The sequence below is a fragment of the Saccopteryx bilineata genome, chromosome 6 (genome assembly GCF_036850765.1).
Source record: "Saccopteryx bilineata isolate mSacBil1 chromosome 6, mSacBil1_pri_phased_curated, whole genome shotgun sequence".
NCBI classification, from domain to species: domain Eukaryota; kingdom Metazoa; phylum Chordata; class Mammalia; order Chiroptera; family Emballonuridae; genus Saccopteryx; species Saccopteryx bilineata.
The window spans coordinates 99,710,139-99,735,428 of record NC_089495.1 but is presented as its reverse complement, the minus strand read 5'-3'; positions in this window follow the sequence as shown (position 1 = coordinate 99,735,428).

The window sequence follows — 25,290 nt, the reverse complement described above, 5'->3', positions numbered from 1 at the left end:
TGGCCGTGGCTTCTGGCTTTACAGCAACCATATTTTTTCCCTTGGTCATTGCTGATATTCATGAAGTAAAGCTGTTGGACTGGACTACTCTTGGTCATGAGTATGGTACAGAGGAAACTAAAACACTAGCTCTACAACTTATGAGTATTTGAAAAATACATTTGTACAAGAAATTATCTGCCAAGAGAAGCAGACTTTTGTTGGTGGGGATCTGACCTATTGCTGGAGATGCCTCATCATCTATAAATAGCTGCTCTTTGAGTTAGAATGAATCACCTAAAAACGGCAGGTTCCACATTTTACATCTTAAATTGCCAGAGCTGCATTTCCCATTGGGTGATTAACTATACCTTTTAAAATCTGAATTTTTCTAGCACACAGACCTGACCTGACTGTTCTTAGCCATAACTTTAACAAAGCTTTAAAAATAACCCCGAAGCCAGCATAGTGGAGAGAGCATTTACTTAAACAACTATTTCCCTACCCTGTAATGTCATGTAGACCTAAGCCTTGTCTGTAGTTTTCTACTACAAAAGCAGCATATGGTCTATTGTTACAATCAGATATTCTTGTGGGAAGTAAAAGGGCATGTGTGAATGGAGAGGATATTATTGTTGAGTCTAAAGCTATTGTTTTGAGCCTTGAACTACGTTTTCTGCTATTTCATTTTTTAAAAATCTCAACCTTTCAGGAAGGTTTGGCTGATCTGTTCTGATTTTTATTTTTGATAGCATGGGACTAATGTTTATTCTGGGCTCCTGAAAATTGGTTCGGAGGACTTTCCATGGAGGAGAAAATGTAGACAAATATTGCTAGTTTACTTAATGCTGAAAGCATAGCTGTTAAAGAAAGGAGGTGACAGTTCTGTAAGCCAAACAGTCACGATCTTTTTGCTCTTGAAGTATATATTCCTAAAAACCTTCAGAAGGACCTGTGAAAAATGAAATGAAAGCAAGAGGGCTGAATGTCACTTAGAAAACAAGCCTGCCACGCCTTGGAGAGAATCACCTCATTAGAAGGAAACATTTTATTTAAATAATGAGTTATTACTTGGGACAGAATAAAGAACATGATGTCGCTAAGCAGATACTCAGGTGCATGCGCCAGCGCGCACACGCACACACACACACACGCGCGCGCGCGCTCATGCTCGCAGAAACGCATGCTCAGAGGGAAGAAGGAATGCTGAAGAGAAAGAAGCGGGTTGGTGTGCTTTATAATTCTGGATTTGTTTTTCAAGTTTTGAATTAATTAGATACCATGTTGAATTCCAAATGTGATAATTAGGCAAATTAATGCTGCAGTGAAGTTATTAGTGAGGCAAAATATGCTAATATGCTTCTGATAAAGAGCTCTTCTTCTGCCTTACCAAGGAATTGGCAAACATCTTTTATTTGGGGCCAGACAGCTTATCTCAAGTGATTTACTGAAAAAGGTTCCCGGCCGTATGCTATAAACAAATGTTGTAAATAGGGGTTAATGTCTAAATTGTTGCTATGTCTAAACCTTGACATGGCACAGCAAGTCCCGGGACGCCGCTGGCCTGGGCTCTGAGCCACAGCGGTGCCCAGGAAGCCCACGGGCTCTTCGACGCCCTTCAGTGATGGTATGAATCCAACCAACCCCACCGCTTGCCGGTGTCGTTCTTATTAACATCATTACCGACATTCAACGTGAGGTGAACACTGGCTCCCAACCTGCTGGCTTCTTTTTGGCAGACTTGCTGTCTCCTTTGGTTTTTAGATGTTCAAAACTTCTAGCCCGGAATCATTAGGGAATCCATTTAGTGGTTTCAAAGTGACACAGCAGAATTTCTCTTTCCTACTTAACTCTGCTGTTAAGAGCTCATGATGTCTCAGGAACCCTCCTGAGCCCAGGGAGAAATGCCATTTACCCAGGGGGATCTGGCCTCTAAAAACAAAATTTATAGGGATATGAAAATAACTTTTTCCATGAGCATATCATTATTTTAATTCTTTTAATCACACACTCCATAAGTATGGCCTGTATAACTTTGATTCATTCAGATGTATGAGTTTCATTCTGCACCCCAGCTAGAAGAGCTTTGACTTGTAAATTTGAGGAGGGACAACTCTGACTCCATTGCACATTGGAGTGGGGCAGGCCAGTGGTCAGTTCTTGGCTGAATGCTGTTGAGGTGTGTCCCGTGGCAGGGACAGACTGTTTATTAACTGAAAAGCATGCACAGAAAGAAAATGGATCAGTTAGGAATGCATTTGACTGCAAGTTACAGAAAGCCTTATGAACAGTGGCTTTAGCAAATAGAGAATTTATTTTTCTTCTATAAAAAAGCAGATCAGGGTAGGTGGTCCACAGCTGAACTATGTCTCAACCAAACCATGTTGTTAAAGTTCTTCCCATGTTTCCATTGTATCGTTTTAGTTGGGTGGCATAGGGAGGCTGCTGTACCTCAAGACAAGATTCTGGGTCTCAGATAGGAAGTAGAGCAAAGGGAGTCAGCCAATCTGTCTATTTTGAAAAGATTTCCTGGAACTTCTCTTTACATCTCATTGGTCAGAATCATGTCAAATGGCTGCCCTGAACCAGAAGGTCAGAGATGAGTTTGGATCAGCTGGCCAGTTACACTTCTTTGTTACACTTCTTTTCTCAAGAGCCATGATCCTGGCAATGAGGTTGTATCCTCAGTTACCTGCCACTCTACGTTGCTTACCTGAAAATTTGGCTGCCTAAACAAATCTGATATTTGGCTTCCCTGGACAAAGGGAAGTACTGGTTATAAAGCCATTTTGCTCTCCCTAAACTGAAGGTAGTGTAGTGTGATGATTAAACCTGTGAACTTTAGGTTGATCTATTTTGACACATGGCTTTCACCTCTCTGACCCTAAATTCCCCTATTTGTGAACTGAAGAATGTTCTGGGGGTTATGGTTAGTAAATCATTGGGGTAACGCATGTAAAGTATCTAATCTAGCTTGTTATATTTAGCTATTTAGCTCAATAATAAGTAGCTGTTAAGGCAGTAAATTAATTCAGGTTGCATTCATAATGAGCTAACATGGAATGGGGGGAAATAGTTACACATTACATTTTACCTTTGAAGAGGGTGGATTCTGGTGGGTGGAGGGGCCTTTGTGCTGAATGGATTAATGATCAGAAGGATGTATGTTTGAATGGATAAAATCTGTAGACAAGAGGTGGAGAAAGTGAGGAGTGTGGGAAGGGGAAGAGCAGGAGGAGGAGGCAGGAGGAAGGCTGGCTGGGGACGGGGTGAGCGGAAGGAGGCCCAGCAGCTGTGAAGTGGGGGGAGGCTGGAAGGGATGCCTCATGGGGAATTTTGCCAGGAAGCTGTGCACTGTGTGATGCAAACCCTTTTTCTGCCTCACCTGCAGAACCTTCTGGAAAACATGTCTGGCTAATCTTGAGGTGAATGGAAATACCAGGGCTTGCCTCAAGCTGGTGTGAAGTAACAATTGACATATGGTTTCCAGACTTTTTTTTTTTTTTTTTTTTTTACACAGATCTCACCACTAAGTAAAGCTGACAGACCACACAAAAGGAATATGGAGAGGGCTCACGTGAATTCAGTGTTTGGTTTTCTGAGAAACAGAAAATGACAATTTAAGATGTGACACTCTCCTTCCACTGCCACTCATGAAGGAATGCCCGGAAGTCAGATGGGAAGACACCCATTGTTCTTGGTGTCACCTTCCCTAGGTCTTGGTTCCTCTGCATAACCAAATCATACCATGTGTGTGATTTTAGCACTTGAAAATAAAATACTTATTTATTTATTTATTTTTTTGGCACAACATACTTCTAAACAAAAGCCAATTACTATATTTTGTGCTTGATTAGAAAATGTAAACCTGCAATCTGTGTCAAAGCTGGAGGAAAAGCTGGTTGCTTTGAATATATTAACAATGAGTAAATTCAGAGATTTCCAAGGGTTCTTGTGAGTATACAGTTGACCCTTATACAATATGGGTTTGAACTATGCAGATCCACTTAAATGTGGATTTTTAAAAAATAGATATGTGCAATACTATAAATGTATTTTCACTCCCTTATGATTTTCTTTCTCTCTCTCTCTCTCTCTCTCTCTTTTTTTTTTTTTTGACAGAGACAGAGAGTCAGAGAGAGGGACAGATAGGGACAGACAGACAGGAAGGGAGAGAGATGAGAAGCATCAAGCCTTCATTGTGGCACCTTTATTGTTCATTGATTGCTTTCTCATATGTGCCCTGAATGGGAGCTACAGCAGAGTGAGTGACCCCTTGCATAAGCCAGTGACCCCATGTTCAGGTGAGTGAGCCTGTGCTCAAGCTGGATGAGCCTGCGTTCAAAATGGCGACCTCGGGGTTTCAAACCTGAGTCCTCCGTATCCCAGTCTGATGCTCTATCCACTGTGCCACCACCTGGTCAGGCCTTATGATTTTCTTAACAGCATTTTTTTCTCTCTAGCTTACTTTATTATAAGAATACAGTGTATAATATATTTAACACCTAAAATATGTGTTAATTGATGGTTTATGTTATCAGTTAAGTCTTCTGGTCAGTAGTAGGCTGTAAGTAGTTAAGTTTTTATGGAGTCAAAAGTTATGTGTAGATTTTTGACTGTAGGGGTTAGTACCCCTATCCTTTGATAATTGAAATGTGTCATGAAAAGACACCGATTCATTAAGAGTTTGAAGAGGTGAAGATAACAGTAGATAACAGAAGGGGTACCTGAGACAGCATGTTGTTCAAGGGTCAGTGATACTTGGTTTTCCCTTTGTGAGCCAATGTTAGGATTTGTAACATTGACTCCATTTGATATTAAGTAACAGACAACATTCCCCAAGTAAAATATGACTCCATTCGATATTAAGTAATAGGCAACAAACTCACTATTATATAGCAGGTTCAAATCACAGACCATAAACTTACCTTTTTAAGAAATGTGGCTTACTTTGTGTCTTCTATCACTGCAGGATTTCTAATTTGTATCTCTATCACACCAACAGGTAGAAACTTAATCTGAATTCAGCTTCTCCTCTCCCTTTCCTGGAATAGGGGTATAAGTGTGGGCGGTGGGTGGAGGGGCTTTGTGTCATCACAGGAGTGGGAGGGAGCATCTGGTTTTGGGTTGCTAGGACATTCTCATTTACCGTGGTGACCAGTGGTTTGTTGAGTTGGATCACTCCTTGGAACCCTGTCATAACCATTTCCTTTCCCAGTCTGCTTCTCAGCAGCTCTGAACCTGCTCTGGAATGGGGGCATAATTGCTGCTCCCCAGTCCCTCGGGGGCCACAAGAAACTCAAAAGGCTGACAATGACCTCCACCTTCATACCCACGAGGCATGTGCTCCTGTTTTCCACAGGAGGCGGAAACTCACTGGTCTTGCTGGATCGTTGGGCTCTTCTTGCAAAAGGCAGGGCCCTGGGGTTCTCTTGGGACACCCGGAGGAGTTTGATTTGGGCAGAGACAGGCTACAGTGCCCTTCTTAGAGGCTCTGTTTTCTGAACCGCTGTGCCTTCTGTTCCCTTTCTCTAGCTGGGGCCAACTTCACCCAACTCTCAGGAACAAGAGAAACTGGCTCTGACCACATTTGACGCCAAATCTTTTGTTTATGCCCCAAGTCCTAGGCTTTTGAAACTTAGAACTCCTTTTTCCCCCCTCCCTCAAACAATTGCTCTCATTTTCTTCTGTGTCAGGCTTCCACGAGGAAACAGAAGCAGAACTCTCATCTGTCTGAGTACTAGAAAGTACGGCCCTTGGAAATACTGGTAAACACCAGTGAATGTTTCCAGAGATTGCCTGTGACTGGCTAATATTCAGTATAAAGGACCAGAAGTGCTGTGCCCAGGTCCTGAAGGTATTGCCTCCTGGCCTGCTCCTCTCGCTGTCTTGGCTCATACTCTCATGAACCTCACAGAGAACTGGTCAGACATGGCACTCTTTTTTATTTTTCACAGAGTCAGAGAGAGAGTCAGAGAGAGGGATAGATAGGGACAGACAGACAGGAACGGAGAGAGATGAGAAGCATCAATTATCAGTTTTTCGTTGCGACACCTTAGTTGTTCATTGATTGCTTTCTCATATGTGCCCTGACCGTGGGGCTACAGGGCGCTCTTGAGGCCAAGAAGCAGATGTTTCTTCCTCTCACAAATTTGAAGGCTTCTCTCACATGGTTTACAACAATCCCCTACAAACCTGCAGGCAGGCAAACCCCACTTCCCATTAACAGGCTGCTGACAGTTCTTTTTGTGTATTGAAAAATACCAAGGGCTAGCAATTTAGCATCTCAGGTGGATGCGATAATTTAGGTAAAAACATTAGTGGGACCTGGGCAAACCTCACCACGAGAGATGCCACATTTTCCTCTCACAGCCGGTGAACTCTGGGGAAGACTTTCATGTCGGGGAGATGACTGAAATGTGTCATGGAAAGACACACATTCATTAAGAGTGTGAAAGAGGTGAAGATAACGGTGACTAACAGAGGGAGCACCTGAGACAGCATGTCACAGCACTGTAACTGTGAGATAAAGAGGCTATAGCAGCATGGGCTGTTCTCCAGTCCCCTAAATTTGCTGTTTTAAAGGAAAAGAAAGGTCTCAAGAATTTACTAATTTCAATTTTTTTGTTGTGGCAAAATTGATCACTTAAACTATTTCTAAGTGCATATTTCAGTGGCATTAGCACTTTCACATTGCTGTGTAACCAATACCACTATCCATCTCCAGAAGTTTTTTTTTTTTTCCTTTTTTTTTTTTTCATTTTTCTGAAGCTGGAAACAGGGAGAGACAGTCAGACAGACTCCCGCATGCGCCCGACCGGGATCCACCCGGCACGCCCACCAGGGGCGACGCTCTGCCCACCAGGGGGCGATGCTCTGCCCATCCTGGGCGTCGCCATGTTGCGACCAGAGCCACTCTAGCGCCTGAGGCAGAGGCCACAGAGCCATCCCCAGCGCCCGGGCCATCTTTGCTCCAATGGAGCCTCGGCTGCGGGAGGGGAGGAGAGAGACAGAGAGGAAAGCGCGGCGGAGGGGTGGAGAAGCAAATGGGCGCTTCTCCTGTGTGCCCTGGCCGGAATCGAACCCGGGTCCTCCGCACGCTAGGCCGACGCTCTACCGCTGAGCCAACCGGCCAGGGCCTCTCCAGAAGTTTTTTTTATTTTTTTGCATTTTTCTGAAGCTGGAAACAGGGAGAGACAGTCAGACAGACTCCCGCATGCGCCCGACCGGGATCCACCCAGCACGCCCACCATGGGGCGACACTTTGCCCACCAGGGGGCGATGCTCTGCCCCTCCGGGGCATCGCTCTGCCGCGACCAGAGCCACTCTAGCGCCTGGGGCAGAGGCCAAGGAGCCATCCCCAGCGCCCGGGCCATCTTTGCTCCAATGGAGCCTTGGCTGCGGGAGGGGAAGAGAGAGACAGAGAGGAAGGCGCGGCGGAGGGGTGGAGAAGCAAATGGGCGCTTCTCCTGTGTGCCTGGCCGGGAATCGAACCCGGGTCCTCCGCACGCTAGGCCGACGCTCTACCGCTGAGCCAACCGGCCAGGGACAGTCTCCAGAAATTTTTATCAGCTTCTATTAAAACTCTGGACACATTAAACAATAACACTTCATTCCTGCCTCCCCTGACGCTAGTAGCCTCTATTATAGATTCTGTCTCTATGAATGTGACCATTCCAGGTACCTCTTATAAGTGGAATAATACAAAAGTTTTTGTCTGGCTTATTTCACTTTGCAAAATTTTTTCAAGGTTCATCTATGTTGTAACAGGCATCAGAATTGTCTTTTTTTTTTTTTTAAGGCTGAATAATATTTCATAGTATGTACATATCGTATTTTGTTCATCTAGTCATTTGTTAATAGACATCTGGGTTGTTTTCATTTGCTGGCTATTGTGAATCATGCTGCTAAGAACATAAGTGTACAAATATCTAGTTATGCCTCTGCTTTCAATTCTTTTGGGCATATACAGTACCCAGAAGTAGAATTATTGCATCATAAGGTAATTCTATGTTTAGGTTTTGAAGGATCCACCATACTGCTTTCCACAGCATTTGCACCATTTTATATTCCCACTAGTGATGCACAAGGGTTCTAATTTCCCCACATGCTTACCAACTCTTGTTATTTTCTATTTGTGTGTGTTTTAAATAATATCCATCCTAATGAGTATGAATTGTCTTCTCATTGTGGTTTTGCTCTGCATTTCCCTAATGATTAATGATGTTGAACATCTTTTCACATGTTTATTATCCATTTGCAATTCAGACTGTGTGTGTTCTTTGGAGAAAGGGCTATTCAAGTCCTTTGCATATTTAAAAAATTGGGTAGTTAGGTTTTTGTTGTTGGGTAGAAACTTTTAATTCTATCCCCCTCTGTTCTCCTTAATGAAATGTGGTCATAAAATTTTTGTAAAAAGGAGAGAGTAATTTAAGGGGATTAGATGGTTCAAGGAAGAGAGAGCACCAAAGTCTCACTGTATTGGATTATATTTGATTTCCTTAGCATAAGAAGCCCTTTCTAACCTGGCCCTATCTGCCTGTCCATCCAGATTTTCTGTCCTGACCAGCACAGAGCTCCACTACAGTCATTAATTACCTGCGTACCTGCTGTTCCACCAATGCCGAAGAATTTTCACACCTCCACACTTTGTGGAGATAAAGTCTCACCTTTTCTGTGAAGGCTTTCCTGACATGCTTCATTTGTTCTTATGGTCATTCATTCATTCATTCACTCACTCAAGAAATGTTCATTGAGCACACACTGTTGCCAGTGTGAAAATTAATAAACAGAAACCTCATTTAAAATAGAGTCTGGAAGGCTAGAATTCACACAGGTGTCACTCAGCACATTACTAACCGTTCCGGGAAGAAATGTACCTTATGTGGGACAGCTGTGTTAGTCTTGCTTGTGGGGTCACCAGCTGCAAGCACTTTGCCTGATTGGTGTGTGAGTGTGTGGCAGCACCACGTGTGTATGGCCTATGTAAGGCTATGGGTGCTTGCGCTCAGGGGAATTACCGGTGGTGGATTGCCTGCCCACCATTGTGAGGGGCCATTCTTGCTGTTTCTTTGCCAGGGAAGAGGTGGTTTCCCCTGCCTGTGTGCTTGTCTGCCATTGTGAGACTTTATTAAATAGAATGGCCCAACACTTTCTAGCTCCAAAGTTTCTCTATCATCTGCCCGAATCCAATGTGAACCTGCCTGCCCTTGGCCACCGGCATTGCACCTTGCATCTAGAACAGGAAGTGATACTTACTGCTTAACCACCTCATTAGAAGTAAAGATTCCTCCTTGCCCAGCCAATGGGACACGACAATTCTCAGTGAATGGAAAGTCAGTATACTTTGAACTTTCAGTTTCCTCCAATGGACTCTTCATTTACAAGCCCCTCCCAAGTCTGTTAGAGTGTTCTTCTCCTTCTTTGGACTTGTATGTGGTCCACCATTAGACTGCATGTTCCGACTGGCAGTTCTTTGTTGTTCCAAAATAAGCCCCTTTTGCTGGAGAAATATCTGGCTGCCCATTTGTTTAATGTCACACATGGTACAAAGTACAGTGTTATTATTGGTGAAATGATGCGACCTTGATTCTTGTTTTCTTGAAGAAAAGAATTCAGTCAAGAGACAAAGTGCAGCAAGTAAAGAAAAAATTTATTGTCCATGCAGGAATATATTCAGAAAAACTGAACCTACACTAGGAAGTCAGAAAAGGGAGCCTTGGAGACAGGTTCAAGGGGTTTGCCCAACACGAGCTGGCACTGCCTATTGCTCCTCTGGTTGCAAGTCTCATGGAGTCCCCTGGCTTAGGAGAAAGATAGTAGCGAGGAAAATGTGCCTGGGGGGACGAGGAGGAGGAGGAGAAAGGCCCAAGTGTGCTCCCAGAAGGGAGCGTATGCTGGTCCTCCCTTCTAAGGGCTTTTAACAATGGAGATCTTAGGGGAGGTCCCACACCTGGATCTCAATATTCATCAGCTTTTCAGGTGTGTCCTTTTAGGGTCATAGTCGCCACTGATTGGTTGGTGCAAGGGCAGGGGGTCATTGGTCAATGCAGCTGATGTTGATGTCAACCGTGGCATCAATTGTCTGGTTTTCCTGCTTTTTTGGGCCTGGAACTGAAATACAACTGAGGCCTGGATATATTTAATGCTTAATGGCTATTATCTGGCCCCCTTCTACTCTCCCCTGCTAAGGGGGTCTAACCTGTATGACTAATAAATAACATGCCAGGGAGGAAGGTCAGAGGAAGGTTGAAATTGCATGACCAGCAATGTGAAATCAAGGAATCTAACTCTCATGACTAGCAATATGGTAGTGAAAGAAGGGTCACCCCCGGGGGGTAAAGTCTTTGTTTTTCAACTTTTACCCATTGCTAGGCACCTGGGGCTTTCCTCCCTGGTGGCCTTCTGTGCCTCGCCTATCGCCCTTACTCTGCTCATGTCTGTTTAACTGCCCACCACAGTGCCAGATATGGGAGATTCAACAGTCAATTAAGCAGCTGCTGTTTTCAAGGATCTCATTGTCTAGAGGGGGAAATGGGTATGTGTAGGGTCAAGGGCCACTGCCATCATGGCCATTCACATGCAGGTTCCCATTAGATTTGGACAGACGTTAAAGAAACATTAGAGACAAAAAATGGTGAGCCATTCCTTTATTCAAGAGTTGCACGGCCAACGAGCAACCACACACAGGGGAAAACACTTCCTTTCACTCGTTCAGAGCTCACAAAGCTACTGACACATTCTCTGGTTCCACAACCAGGAGAATCTTCTCCGGTTTTTCCTAGAAACAAAGACCCTCCAGTCTCCAAAGCCCCTCACCTCTGGTTCCTCATCTGCCAACATGGCTTCTTACTCTGCAAAACTGGCTTCTCTCTCTTTCCCTGCCATTTTGGCTTCTTCTCCTTCTCCTTCTCCCTCTCTTCTCTTAAAACTTCTGGCACCAAAACCTCTCCTCCAGCACACAATAGCATCACAATGGCCTTTCCCAAGCAGGAAGGTAATTAGCAATTTCACAGATCACATACCTGATGCTGCCCAGCGCCATTTTTAACAATAAAAGTGAGCAAACTCAAATAACACAAATTTTACAAACTCATTTGCCCAACCATATGTTATCTATCAATTACAATTTACTGTGAATAAGAGCCAAGATGGAAGTAAAAAGGGTGAGGATAATTCTTTTCCTGAGCTGGAAGAAGGAGTTAGTATTTGTGTGCTGTTGTGAACATTCCCATCTTCCGTAAATTAAATGCGAGCTTGTGTTTCTATATCCCTTAACAGAATCATTTGTAAACAGCCATTGGCTTCTAGCATGCATACCCTCTCTTTGCAGTGAGTGGTATTGCGATTAGGAGGTGGTGTTCCTGCACCAGGCCATCTGAAGGTGCGATTCGGCTGGGTGTGCTCACGCAGGTTTGCAGAGGAGCACCTGGAGGCTTGCCGGCCTATGCCCTCCCTGAGCAGGCTCACAGGATGTGTTCATGTTTGTGTGTAGATGGGCATGAAGAATTATGGGAAATCCATTGTCCATCCTGGTACCGTGCACAGAATGTGTGTGGTACAGAGCAGGAGCTCAATAAACGCTTCTGGTATTATTGGATTCAATGTATCCTGGAGAAAATTTTATCTCCTTTACCAATAATGAATCCTTAGTCTAGGGCAGGAGGGAACAGAATAGTGTCAAAGGTGAATCGTCATATTGAATTTGATTCAGAAGAAGCATATGATGAAGTATTTGCTGCGTTTTTGAGAAACAGGTTGCTTATCTGGCCTTTTCTCTAGTAGTCCTGGAGGAAGGTAAAAAGGGCCCTACAAAAAGGTAAAGGGAGAGAACTGCAGAAACAGGAAGCTTGGAAAGGCCAGGCCTAGGGGCCAGACCCATTGTAACGGTGAGATTTACACTTGAATGCAGGGTTTAGCTCGGGAGCAGGGAGAGGACACTTCTGGGGATTACTGAGAAGGAGGAATCAACTTTGTATGGATTTTGAGGGGCAGAGAATGGAAAAAAAGAAAAAGGATTTACGATATTGGTTTTAGGATTTAGAAGGGAGGATTTAATTTGGAAGATAAGGGATTTATTGTTAGATATAGTGACAATTAAATACTGAAATCACGCAGTCTGAATTGCAACCTTCAGGGGGCCCTCCAATCCCCAATGTGGGGGAACACCACCTCCTAACTGGAATGCTACTTTGAGAGGAGAGGATGTGCATCAAGGAAGCTGACGACTGCCTATAAATCACTCTCTTTAGGGCAAAAGTCCCCCTTCAGCTCAAATCTGTTACTTAAAGCATTATTCACTCACAAGTTTGAAACAGCTCCCGCCTCCCGCTGTCAGGGCTCTGCCGCCTTCCTGTCATCAGCTCCAGCAGGCCGAGGAGAGACCTGAACTCAGAGTGCAGGAAGCCGGGGGCCCACTGAGCAAATAAAAAATCACTCCTCAATGTGGGTTGAGCAGGGATTTGTGATACCTTTTTTTCTTTCTTCCTTTCTCTCTGTAAAGGCCACCATCACAGCTGCCTGGCCCATGCAGGTTCGCATTTGATTCGGACAGACGGTAATGAAACAACGGAGCCAAGAAGTGGTGGGCCATTACCTTTAATCCTAGCTTGCACCTAGTGGGCAAGAAATACACACAGTGGGAAAACACTTCCCTTTCCATTCAGGGCTCCCAAAGCCACTGACTCATCCGAGTTTCCTAGAATCAAAGTTTTCTACTTCACCAGCCTTATTCTCCTCTGTTCCCCATCTCCTTCTCTCTTTACAAACTTTGCACAAACTGGCTTCTCCTTCAGCACTCCGCCATCTTGGCTGCTTCTCCTCTCCTCCACATGGTCTCTTCTCTCTCCTCTAATGCTAATCTCAGGAACCAAGAGAGAAGAAGCTCCCGGTCTGCCCCATTTTATAGTGTAGAAATCAAACCCTTTAATCCAATATACAAACAAGGAAGTCTCTGATACAAAGTCACTTAGAGTGGAAAAGGCTTAGTCTTAAAACTAAGCCTTAGGGTATAACAACCCTGCCTGCTTACAGCCTGTCTCCACACCCAATGCAAACTATAAGCAAGCAAACATATATATCATATTTACAAACTTATTTGACCAACACTCTCTTTCTCCCTTTCTCTCTTTCCCTCTCTCCCTCTTTCTTTCTTTCTTTCTTTCTTTCTTTCTTTCTTTCTTTCTTTCTTTCTTTCTTTCTTTCTTTCTTTCTTTCTTTCAAGTGAGGGGCAGGGAGGCAGAGAGAGAGAGAGAGAGACAGACTCTTGCATGTGCCTTGACCTGGATCCACCTGGCAAGCTCCCTACCAGGAGATGCTCTGCCCATCTGGTGCTTCTGCTCCACTGCTTGGCAAACAAGCTATTTCAGTGCCTGAGGCGAGGCCATGGAGCCATCCTCAGCACCTGGGGTCAACTTGCTCAAACCAATCGAGCCATGGCTGCAAAAGAGGAAATGAGAGAGAGAAGGGGGAGGAGGAGAGATGGAGAAGCAGATGGTCACTTCTCTTGTGTGCTCTGACTAGGACTCAAACCCAGGACTTTCATATGTCAGGCTGACACTCTACCACTGAGCCAACTGGCCAGGGCCTGTGATAACTCTTAAAACATAAAACAGAACTCCAGTTGGCTTGTGCAGGACAGCAGGAGGCTTGCAGGCCTAGCACATGCAAGTGTTTCTGTGCAGGCTGACATGAGTAGTTGTGGGTGACCCATAGCTGATCCTGGAAGAGTGTTGGACCAGGGGACAGGAAGTACCGCCTCAGCGGTATGCTGCCCTGTGTGATATGAAATTTCTGCACCTCCTTCTCCCACTGCTGCTACTAATGGTTGTTTAAGGTTCATTATTCAAGCAAACGCCACTTGGCTGAGCCCCAGTGGAGGGAAAGACCTGGGTAAAATCCTGGATGTGCCTCTTAATAGCCCTGAGGTTTTGGACAAGGTACTTAAATCTCTACATTGGTTTTCTCACTTGTGAATGTGACAGAATAATGCGCCCCCAAGAAAAATATGTGGGAAATTTTTATACCGAGCTTGGTGTCATGTGCGCCCTTGATGTCTCACTCACACACAGTGGGTGATTTACAAAGGGGCAGCTGTAATACTCACTATTAATGACAATAATGCCACACAGTCAGCTGTGCAACAATATAAAATAGTTTTTCTTTTTTTATACCTTAAAAAAAAATTAAGCCTTTATATACAGATTGCCAGAGAATTTAATCTCAGTCAGTTCAGAATCTCAGCCCATTGGCATTCCCGGGGAGGAGATCTGGTCACTGATCACTGCCACTTCGTGCCTGCTCCCACGTCCACATTCCCATCAGCCCCCTGGGCTTCTGTCAGCAAACATGGAGGCTGTATTTTCCCCTCCCATCTGTGAGGCCTTTTTAGATCTGTCTTTTCCTTGGTTATTTCTGCTCTTTCTTTGGCTAGATGGAATATGTGGCTGTTTCCCACATCATTCTGGGAGTGCTGAAAGACCCTCTTGGTTTGACTACCTACAATCCCTACTGGGGATGCCAGGCCACTGCCTGACCACATGTTAGCTTCCCCTGCAAAGCTCTTCAATCCACAGAAGCCCTGGGGGTTCTTCCCTGGGCCTCATGGCACCTGCCTGGGGCAGTGGTGGAGATAACTCCTCAGTCTTCTGTGACCTTCACCTTCCCTTTGCACAAACACATCTTCTGTGAGACTGTTAGGACAATAGCTTCCTCCTGAGCTTTTAGAATGCAAGTCTTTGCCTTAAACTCAGCTGTGAGTTTCAAATCTGAAACTCCCAAATCAAGAATCGACTTTTTCTTTCTCTCAGCATTTCTGCCCTGCCATCCATTTCCTGAAGCGCTAAGTGTGGGATTCGGAGTATCTGCCTGGGGAGAGAGGGGTGGGTAGAGGGAGTGAGGGTATTTCAGGGCATGAGAATCTTGCTTAAAATCTCAAAATCTATCTCTACTACACTGCTTTTATTATATCCACCCTCCATACAGTCTCAGCCCCATGGGGCTGAGTTGCCATTGATTTACTTCAATGCTGAAGCATTCGAGGATGACTCTGTTTTGACCTTTTGTTGGCCAAATTAAAAGAAAAAAAAATAAAGAAGCAGATAGCAAAGCTAAGAAGGAAGTTTGACATGACTCCCGGTCAGTTTAGTGGGGCGCTAAATGCAGCTGTGGCTGTCTTCTGCTTTTCCGTCTCCCGAAGGTCGTGCCAGTTTTCTCGATCTGTTTTCCTTCCTCCTGTTCCACAGTCCATCACTGGATGCTCGGCTGCCTAGGCAACAGCATTCAGGGCCACTCTTGGCAACGTGTTCCTGGAGACTGCGTTGAGCTCCACATGGGGAACGTTTCGTGATATCTGGGGTGTGTTCTTAGTCTTTTATTTTTTTTTCTCAGCATATAGCCTTGTGCTGACTCAGAGAAGCTGCTCAGACCGATTTGCCTAACTTTTGGGGTATGGGATCTGAGCAGAAAAGGTTATATTTCAAAGATATCATCATTACCATCATGTTCAAGTGACCATACTGATGCTGGTGGCATCTCACTGTGTCCCCTTGCTTGTTAAGAATCTGATCAATGTTCTTTTGAACCATATTATGTTGTCAGCTGGGCCCTTGGGATAACAACATTTACTTTCACTTGCATAGTGGCCACAGGAAAAATGTAAGCAACAATATTTATATGTTTGCACAGACTTCACTGGCTGAGATACAACAGGACTTGTAGAATTGAACTGTGGAAAGAATACTAAAAAGTCCACCACCACCACCACCGGTAATAACAATAGCTGCCATTTATGAAACAACCCTTTTGTGCCTGATCCAAGCTAGACTCTTCACATACATTATCTCATTGAATTTTTCCCAACAGACCTAGAAGGCAGGCACTGCTCTCCTACTTTATAAATAGAAAAATGAGTTTAGAGAGATGAAATGTTTTGTCCCTGGTTACATGGAGAGTGAGTGGAGCCAGAATTTGAACCTGGAGTCCTTGCCTGTTAGGCTGGTGTGTGTGTGTGTGTGTGTGTGTGTGTGCGCGCGTGCCATGCTGGTCTGCTCACCAAACAGCTTATTGGCATTGCCAAATTCCTAGCATTGGTCCATGTCGAATACATAGTAGGTGCACAATCACACTTAAAAGAAAAGGATCAATTGCTCATGTTAAAAATTAACACTGTTATATAACAGGTATAGGTTCTTCCTTTCCCATGTTCCAAGGACCATTCATTTTTCCTGAAACCCACCCACATATCTCCATCCCGTCCTCACTTCCTGGTTTGGCTCAACCCAACACCCCAGCTCAGGATGCTGAAGGGGCTTCCCAGCTCATCTTCCTGATGCTTGCCTTTCATTTTCCTCTAATCCAGACTCTGCACAGTAGCCCATGTAATCTTTCTAATTTAGAAATCTGCTCAGTATTCTTCAGAGATTCCCCATGAGCTTAAAATAAAGTTTGACTCTTTCAAATGGCCTTCGAGACCTCTTATAATCTGATGCCTCCTGCTCCTAAGGCCTCACTGCTCACCATCCTCAGGTCCACACTCTGAGTGCACCATCTTACGCCTGCCAGGCCTTTTCATGTGCTGTTCCCTTCACGTAGGACACTGCTGTTCTTTGCCATTGACCTGGCCAACTTCTGCTCATCCTTCACATCTTGGTTTGTATGTCACTCCTCTGAGCAGCCTTCCCTGACCCCTAAGCCTGGGAAAAAGCCCCTTCCATGCGCTCCCACAGTGCTCTGCGCAACCCGAGTCAGGCCTTCCATCACCCCAGATCACATGCATTCTCCTCACCTTCCTTCTGCACAAGTCATCCATTTCCATTGTTAGTCAGAGTTCAGCTCTAGACCTGGCATTGAGTCAGCAGTTAAGAACTATTTGGTGAATTAATGGAGAGTTATATTTAATCTATTTCTTATCGTCATTTTTGAATCAGAATAGTTTCCTAAAACCTTGGACTTGAAAACATCATTATACTTGGGGGCGGCAGCCCTTTCAAAGAAGTGAATTAAAAATGGCTTCAAAATCCCTGATCCAGTCTTTCAGGAACTATGGGGAAGCCTTTGTTAGATTATGGAAGTCTAACCATCTTCAAATTTAAAAAGGTAAGAGATGACATCTTTAAAAGATATCATTTTAAAGCACAGACCCAAGGACTCCTATAAGTGTTCTCTCTTACTAAATTGGATTGTCACTAACATTAGACAACAGAGGAAAACCACATTTTAACCTGATTAATGAATAGTCCCATTACGCATTTCACAAAATATTGAGGACTAGAACTACATCTCCTTGTCACTTTCTCACTTCCCTCCCATCCCAGCCAGGACTTAAGCTGCTGAAAACGTCTGCTTTGACTTTTCCTTTTCAGAGGAGTTGTCAGAGCCTTAAAAAGACCCTGATTTGCAGACTCTGCCTCTCCTGCAGTTGAAGGACCAGATGGGACTATTGATTACATGGGGAGCTAAGAGTTCTAGTCTCTTGGCTCTTATCCTCGCTCTCAGGAAATTCCTCACTGGGTTTTCATACAGTTCACGCTTTGCATGCGTTGTTCTCCTGCACACCCATGGCTCTTGCCCCAGGGATTATGTTTAGCAGTTCAGGGTTTCCCAGGCTTCAACATTTGTGTGCATTGGCGGGGCTTTCTCAGCGAAGGCTCAGTTCTGGGCTGCCATTTGTTTAAAGGCCATGTTTGTATCCATCCCCACAGACCCCTCCTGCTGCTGACACAAGCTCCCCCCCCCCATCTCAGGCCTGGCTCTTTGAGCCCTGGGAATGGCGCTCTGCCTGAGCAGAGGGTGAGCAAATAGACTTGGGCTGCATTTAGGGGGGGTTCTTTAGTGCCATCTGCCACCTCCATAGAGGTCATTGGGATAAACCGATTTGCTAAACAAAATGGTTAACAACTCATGAATAAAACTTAGAAAAATTCCAAAAGAGATGTGGGTACAACTCTTCTGAGGCCACAGCTCTTGTGTCCTTTTTGTGCCCCTCCTGTTTCCCCTTCCCACCACATGCACCCCATCTGAACCTTGGTTCCAGTAGGGGGCAGCTGCCATCAGGCCTGGGGAGATACCATTTTTTCCTTTTAAAGTTTTCTTTTTTTGTGTGTATGAAGTATAACGTATCAACAGAAACACTCAAAGCATACCTCGGCAGCAAAAACGGGCACAGCCAGCTCTCTCAAGTCAAGAAATAGAATATAGCTTCTGCCTCATCTGTGACCTCCCGACCCCTCCCACCTCATCTCAATTCCTTCCTTCCCTCAGACAGAGCCACACTATACTGACTTCTGACAATCATTTCCTTGCTTTATGCTAATGTTTACCACATTCAAATGCATCCTAAAGCAATAGGGTGATATCAAATGTTTTTGATATTGTAATGATTTTGAACATTATCAAAATGGAATCATACTATGCATGTTCTTTTATCTTTCATATAGTTTTTGGTTCAAGATTATGATGACTCACTTTTATTGCTGTATAATAACAATGGTGCAGGTATTGATTGCCTTTCCCACAACTTATTTATTCATTCTATTGTTGATGAACACGTGGGTTTTTGACGTTGTGGTATTATCACCACATGACTATGAACATTCCATCCAGATTGTGCATCTTGGCACACATCGGCATGGGCCTCTGTAGGACACATACTTCAGAGGGGGACTGCAGGGTCACAGGGAATGGGCATCTTCAACTTTCCTAGACGATGTACAGATTTCCAAAGTGGCTGTTCCAGTTCACAGGCTTCTCATGAGTCCTCATGTGCCACATATTCGTCAGTACTTGGTCTTGTTAGACTCATTAGTCTTTGAGGCTAATGCCTTTTCTTCAGGATTGGCCCAGTAAGTGGCACCCTTCCTTCTTAATGGCTTCTGTATGTTCTCAAAGCAAGAAATGGCTTCTGTATGTCTTTCCCTCAAACACGTGGCAAAAGCAGCACAGTGGATGCTCATTTGTATGAAATATGGGCAGTAGGTGTTTCCTCAGAGAGAAGAGATATTTTCTCCCCCCGCTGGTTGTCTCTCCCCTTTTGGAATGCAGGATCAGTGCTAACAATGGCAATTAGACCCTCTGTGCCATCTGGATGGCTGGGGCTGCTGTGGGAAGGACATCTGCTGGCAGCTGCTTGGGGAGGAAGGACAAGCCAGGCCTAGGCATGAGCTAGGGGCTGCTCACTTGTGTAGACTCACTCCCTGAAGCCAGTTCCGCACAAAACAACAATGCTTCCTCACTGATTTTATTTTCTCGAGAGGAACCGCCCAGTGGTCACCATGGGAGCTCCTAAAGGAGAGAGAGGCAATTATTTCCAGGTAGCGGACCCAGCCCAATGAATCTGGCTTTTCATCAGGTATGACCACCTCCGCTTCAGCACTGGTTGCTGTCATTGCTCTTGTGGAGCCTTGGGTATAGCAAGGGGTAGTATTACCTATCCCTGTGTTGCTGTGAGGGAAATGAGAGAGGCATGTGAGAGCTCTTTGAAAATGATCAAGGTATTTGGGTTTTGAGTCAGAGATTTCTGGGTGAGGATGTTGCTATAGAGACTTTAAGGGGGGAATTATGCTTTTAGGTAAAATTTCCCCCTAAGACCAGACCCTCCATAGATGGTAACAGTGGGAAGAGTTTCCATGGGGGGAGAAAAGAAGGATTGGACCTTGCTTCATACTCTGTTTTCCTTCTTGCTTATTTCTACCTAATTATTGGGGCAGAGGTGTGCTGAGAAGTGGGAGGGGGACCTTTAACAAATCTTTACTGGAGTTTGTGGATGATAAAGGAAAACAGGCAGATACGGAGGAAATACATCCATTGTCACCAACTAGATGATCCGGTTCTAAGGCATGGGCTACTTGCCCTCCCTTTCAGCTCCTGTCTTCTCCCCACTTATCTCCTCTCTATCCACAGAGAGGCAGAGGCCATCTTTAAGCCTTAGTCCTATCAGAACGACCTAGGATGGGTCCTCTAAAAGTCCTGGTTTACTGGGGACTGTCTTGGTTTACACCTATTGTTCCAGCAGAATGACTAATAATGCCAGTTTTTATTCTGGAAAGCATCCCAGTTTGAGTGATAAATTATATGTTTGTCCTATCTAAGACCCCCTGACAGGTTCCGGTTTATTCTAGGAGAATCTGCTCTTCCTGCCTTCAGGAGAGATGCCACTCTCTATCCACAGGAGTGGCCTTCCCAGCAGGAGCCTCTTTGTGTAGCTGTATGACCACCCTGCCTGGATCCAAATCCTTTATTAGCTGCAGAATTGGAGGGCGGGTCGCTTGGTCTGCCTTTGTGTCAGTTTTCCCAAGTAAAAGATGGGGATAATGATAACAGTGCTTGGCATGGAGTAGCAGCCAGTACATTTTAGCCAATACTATTATTTTTTAAAAGAGTTTATTTATTCATTTTAGAGAGGAAAAAGAGAGAGAAGGAGGGAGGAGCAGGCAGCAACAACTCCCATTTGTGCCTTGACCAGCGACCTCAGTGTTCCAGGTCAACCCTTTATCCACTGCGCCAGCACAGGTCAGGCTAGCCAATACTATTAAAACTTTAGGGCAAGGACCCTAAACTGACAGCCCTGTGGACAGAGCCCAGCCTGTTAATACTTCTGTTTGGCTCACCCAGTGTCTTCAGAGTCTTAAGGCTGAAGGCTTATAAGAAGGAGGGCGCCCTTCAGAAGGGCAAAAGCGTCATCATCTGATTCATGAGTTGATCATAAGCTACCCTCCTGGCATTGGAGTCTGCAACCCGTCTTCAGGCCTGGACGTGATGAGCACATCAGGCTGCTGTAGGTCTGGACTAAGAGACAGGAACGGGTGGCACTCTGTATGTTCTCTCCCTTCCACCTCCCTTTCTCCAAGTTAGACTCCAGCCAGGCTCCCGTTCACGTGAGAAGGAGGTTCACCTTGGAAATCACTCTCCTTTGTGCCAGAGGTATTTCTACCCACCCCCATATTCCTTAGGGAAGTGCCTCTCAAACCTTAGTGGGCATACACATTGCTAGGAATTTTATTAAAAATGCCGATTCTGGTTCAAGAAATCTGGGGTGGGCCCTAAGATTCTGTGTTTCTAACAAGCTCTTAGGTGGTCTTGATGCTGCTTGCTTAAGGATGTGGGGAACAGTGGATCCTTGGGAAAGTGTTTCTACTTGAGGTTGAGAGTGAGGCCTCTTCCCAGGGCAGACTGACCACTTTCTGGGAGCAGTGAGTGGTTGGTTCGCCCTGGCGACTGACTCCACCCCCCCATCCCCAACCCAATATCCAGAAAAGAATGGCTACCGGGAAAACATCCATTTCTTTATGCTTTATGTTGAGACCTAGTTAGGAGCTACTGACACCCCCTTTAGAGTAGGCTCAACCGTTGAGACTCTCTGACTGCCTCTTAATATGCAAACGTGAGCTTTTACCTGATCTTATTTTAGAAACCTGAGTCAACTAGAAAATTGCTATTATTTATAATAATCTCCACTTATTTGAGGTTTCACCTTCTGCGGGTTCTGCTACCCGTAGTTAACCACAGTCCAAAAATATTAAATAGAAAATTCCAGAAATAAACAATTACAAGTTATAAACTGTGTGCTGTTCTGAGTAGCTTGATGAAAATCTCGGGCAGTTCCACCGCCTCCCTCCTGGGACGTAACTCACCCCTCTGTCCAGTGTAGCCACATTGTAGACGCTCCCTCCTGCTAGTAGTTGTCCAGGTTACCTATCTACTGTCACAGTATCACAGTGCTAGCATTCAAGTCACTCTTATTTACATAATAATGACCCCAAAGGGCAAGAGTAGTGATGCTGACAATTTGGGTGTGCCATAAAGAAGCCATAAAATGTTTCCTTTCAGTGAAAAGGTGAGTACAGTACAATAAGGTTTTTTGAGAGGAAGAGATCACATTTCCATACTTTTATTACATCATATTTTTATAATAGTTCAATTTTATTATTAGTCATTGTTAATTTCTTACCATGCATAATTTGTAAATTAAACTTATAAACTTATAAAATATAGGAATATATAGTATATATAGTGCTATCTATGGTTTCAGGCATCCACGGGGGTCTTGGAATATATCCCCCACAGGTAAGGGGGAGACTAATGTAGTCTCAAGTGGGTTCTCAAAGAGTGGTTCTGACACTAGGAGTATCAACATTGCTGGGAATCTGTTAAGATGGCAAATACTCCCTCCCCCTTGCCCCGGACCTACAGAATCAGAAACTCTGGGAGTTGTGTCCAGCAATTGTGTTCAAGAATCCCATCTAGGCAATTACCTGGATGTTAAAATCCTTAGGTGAGTTTCCAGAGAACAAAGTCCTGGGTCCTGGCAGGCTTTGGGGTCTGCTCGAGTTCCTGGAGTGTGCTGGTCAGTGGATGATTTCAGTTGTGAGTCAGGGAGATGATTCCAAGAAGGGGGTTTGAAGGATAGAAACTTCAGGTGAGGAAAAGCAGAAACAAATGATCCATCTTCTGGGGGTAATTGTTTGACATTATGCAAATGTTCTAAGCAATAAAACCAGCTAGTGATGTACAGGAAATATAAGCTCCCCATGCTGAGTGGTCTAAATAGAGCGTTATCAGTGATTGGACTTCAGAACCCCTGTTACACAGTCTAACGACATGAAATATACCACACCAGCCAAATGAAGCGCACATGGGATGTTATGAGAGTTTTCAAGAGCATTTTATTTTGCATAATATGTTTTTTTTCTTTCCAGAACAGAAATGGGATATTAAAAAGTCAGCAGGTATATAGCTTGTTTTAAAATTATTATTACTTCACTCTGGCTTTGCAGACTTTTATTTTCTCCCTCCCACTGCTATTGCACAGAGACAGAGAATATTTTATCCTGAAGGGGTCCTGGAGAGCAGTAAGTCTCCTCTCTGCAGTGCACGAGTGAGGAACTCAGGTGCTCAGAGGTACGAGATGACTTGCCCTGAGTGAGGGCTGGGGCTTGTCCCTAGGACTCCTGATCTCAGATCCTGGGAATCCCACTGATGTCTGTCAGGAGTCCCCGGCCAGGTAAGGGACCTGGGAAAGTAGCCTCAAGCATTCTCTTGCATCTTGCCAGCACTGGAGTAGTGAGGGGAGCAGCAATGTCATTTACGTGTGTGCGCACAACCCGATACAGCAGCTGAGAGCATCTTGCTTCCTGCAAGTTCACTTCTGAGGCTGTAGTTCAGTCAGATACACCCTCTATTCATGTCGGAAGCCAAGACCAGCACTCCTGCAGCCCAAGTATCGCCACGTGTTGGGGGTCATGGGGAACACGCCTTCTCCTGGGGTGGGCGTCTTGGGCTTAGGACCTGGGAAGTTGCCCAGTACCCTTTGTTTACAAGAATTCTGCACTTGCTTTAAAAATCTGTTGTCATCGTTTTGAAAATCTTAATACTTTTTGGAAAAGGAGACCTGTAGTCTCATTTTGCATTGGACCCTGTAAATTATGTAGCTGATCTTTCTCTACATCGCTCATACCTTCTCCTGCACGTTCTTTGAAACTCATTTTCTCTAAGAAGTCTTCTCTTATATATCATGATACTAATGCTAATCCCTATCATTAATTGCTTTTCTTCTATAGGTCAGCCCTGTGAGGTGGATACTGTTATTGTCATCATACCCACCTAACAAATGAGGAGACTGTGACTTAGAGAAAGATGAGCTGGTTTGAAGCTTACACACCGAGGAACTGGAATTAGAACCCAGGTCTGCTTGACTCCAGAGAACAGAGGCCTAACCACTATGCTGTACAGCCTCACTTTGTTGTCTGCTTAGTGCTTAATACTCCGTGACATTTCCTCGCTTCTTCTATTTGACTGCAGAGGAGAGACTGTGTCCTTCACTACAGGGACTGTGTTCCCTAGTCAGTGTCACCCAGCCCCATGCCTAGCATGGACAGGGCACTCAATGAGCATATATGTAATAAAGGCCTTTTGGCTAAATATAACCATATCAGAACTTCCTGCAAACCAAAGAGGCTTCCAGGTTTGTGTTTAAATGTCTCCTGTGAGTGAAGCTGCATAGTATACACGGTGGGGACTGAGAGGCACCTTACATTTGACTTCATGAATTATTTATGGAATTAACACCGGAATCATCATTAATTTGTGGAAGGAGAGAAGTTGCTACGTGGCTTGGTTTCTGTGATTCTCTGGCAGGGATAAATTACCCTCACAACGGCAGCTGGAGAAGAGCAGAACGCTGGTTTCCAGGGGAGACAGAGCACTTAAGCCCCCCCTTCCTCCTCTTTCCCTCAACTGAAAAATCCAGACTAGCAGCAGAGAACCAACTCCGTGTTCCTCAACATTTAGTTAACGCATGTTTATAAGCACTTCCTGTGTGTACAGGGCATATGCTTGGTCTGGGGATACACAACCAAGAAGGCATGGAAATAATTACATTATCAGGTGATGAATAGTAAGAATACAGTGTGAAGAAATTCCTGTGTGTGTGTGTGTGTGTGTGTGTGTGTGTGTACACGTGTGTGTGATGGGGGATTATGCCTAAATCAGGCCATACAGGGCAAAAAGGAAAGGGGTAGGAGTAGAAAGTAGGGGTAGGAGAAGTGTAGGGGCAGATTTTCCAATTGGGAGGAACCCTGCAACAGCTTGGAGAAGCACATGCAAATAATAGAAATAACTGGTGTAGGCAGAGAGGTTCTGAGAGGTGACCTGGGCGGGCTCCGGCAGGTGCTGGGGAGTGGGTGCTGGTCATACTGTCATACCAAAGGCTTGGGTTTGTCGAGGTGGCTAAGAGTGTTGGTGGTGGACGGATTCTGCTCGGTCAATGGCCAGTTGTGGTTCCTATGCCATCATTGGGGTGGCTCTTCGGAGAGTGAGGTCTCACCCACTCCAAATGGGCAGTGGCTGTGTGGGCCCCGGGTTCCTGAGGCCTGGGGGTGAGGGAAGCATGTTTGCCCAAGTGAGAGAGCCGTGGGACTGCAGTTGAGTGGCTCCACAGTCCTGCCCTGTCAGCAAGTTTGCTTTCTGAGACCTACTGTATAATAGCAATCCCTTTCCCATTTTCTTCAAAGCATCAGAGGAAATATAGCTGTGGCTGGGTTCAGCAGCCCTCACTTTTGAGCAATAAACTACAAATGATCACGGTTTACTTTGACGCTTTCGGAATTCCCCCCCCTAGTCGCTGTGGCTTCTCGCCATTTACTAGCTGGAGAGTGGCCTGTGTGCACATGCTCTGCCTTTGGAATGAGCCCTTGCCTCTCTGAGATTGTCTTAACGTGTTATTTATTCTGCAGCTCTTCCTCGGGCTCAAGCAGTGCTCTGAGCCCCGGGCTGCTGAGACCACACTTAAGTCCAAACATGCTGCCCCAACCTTTATGG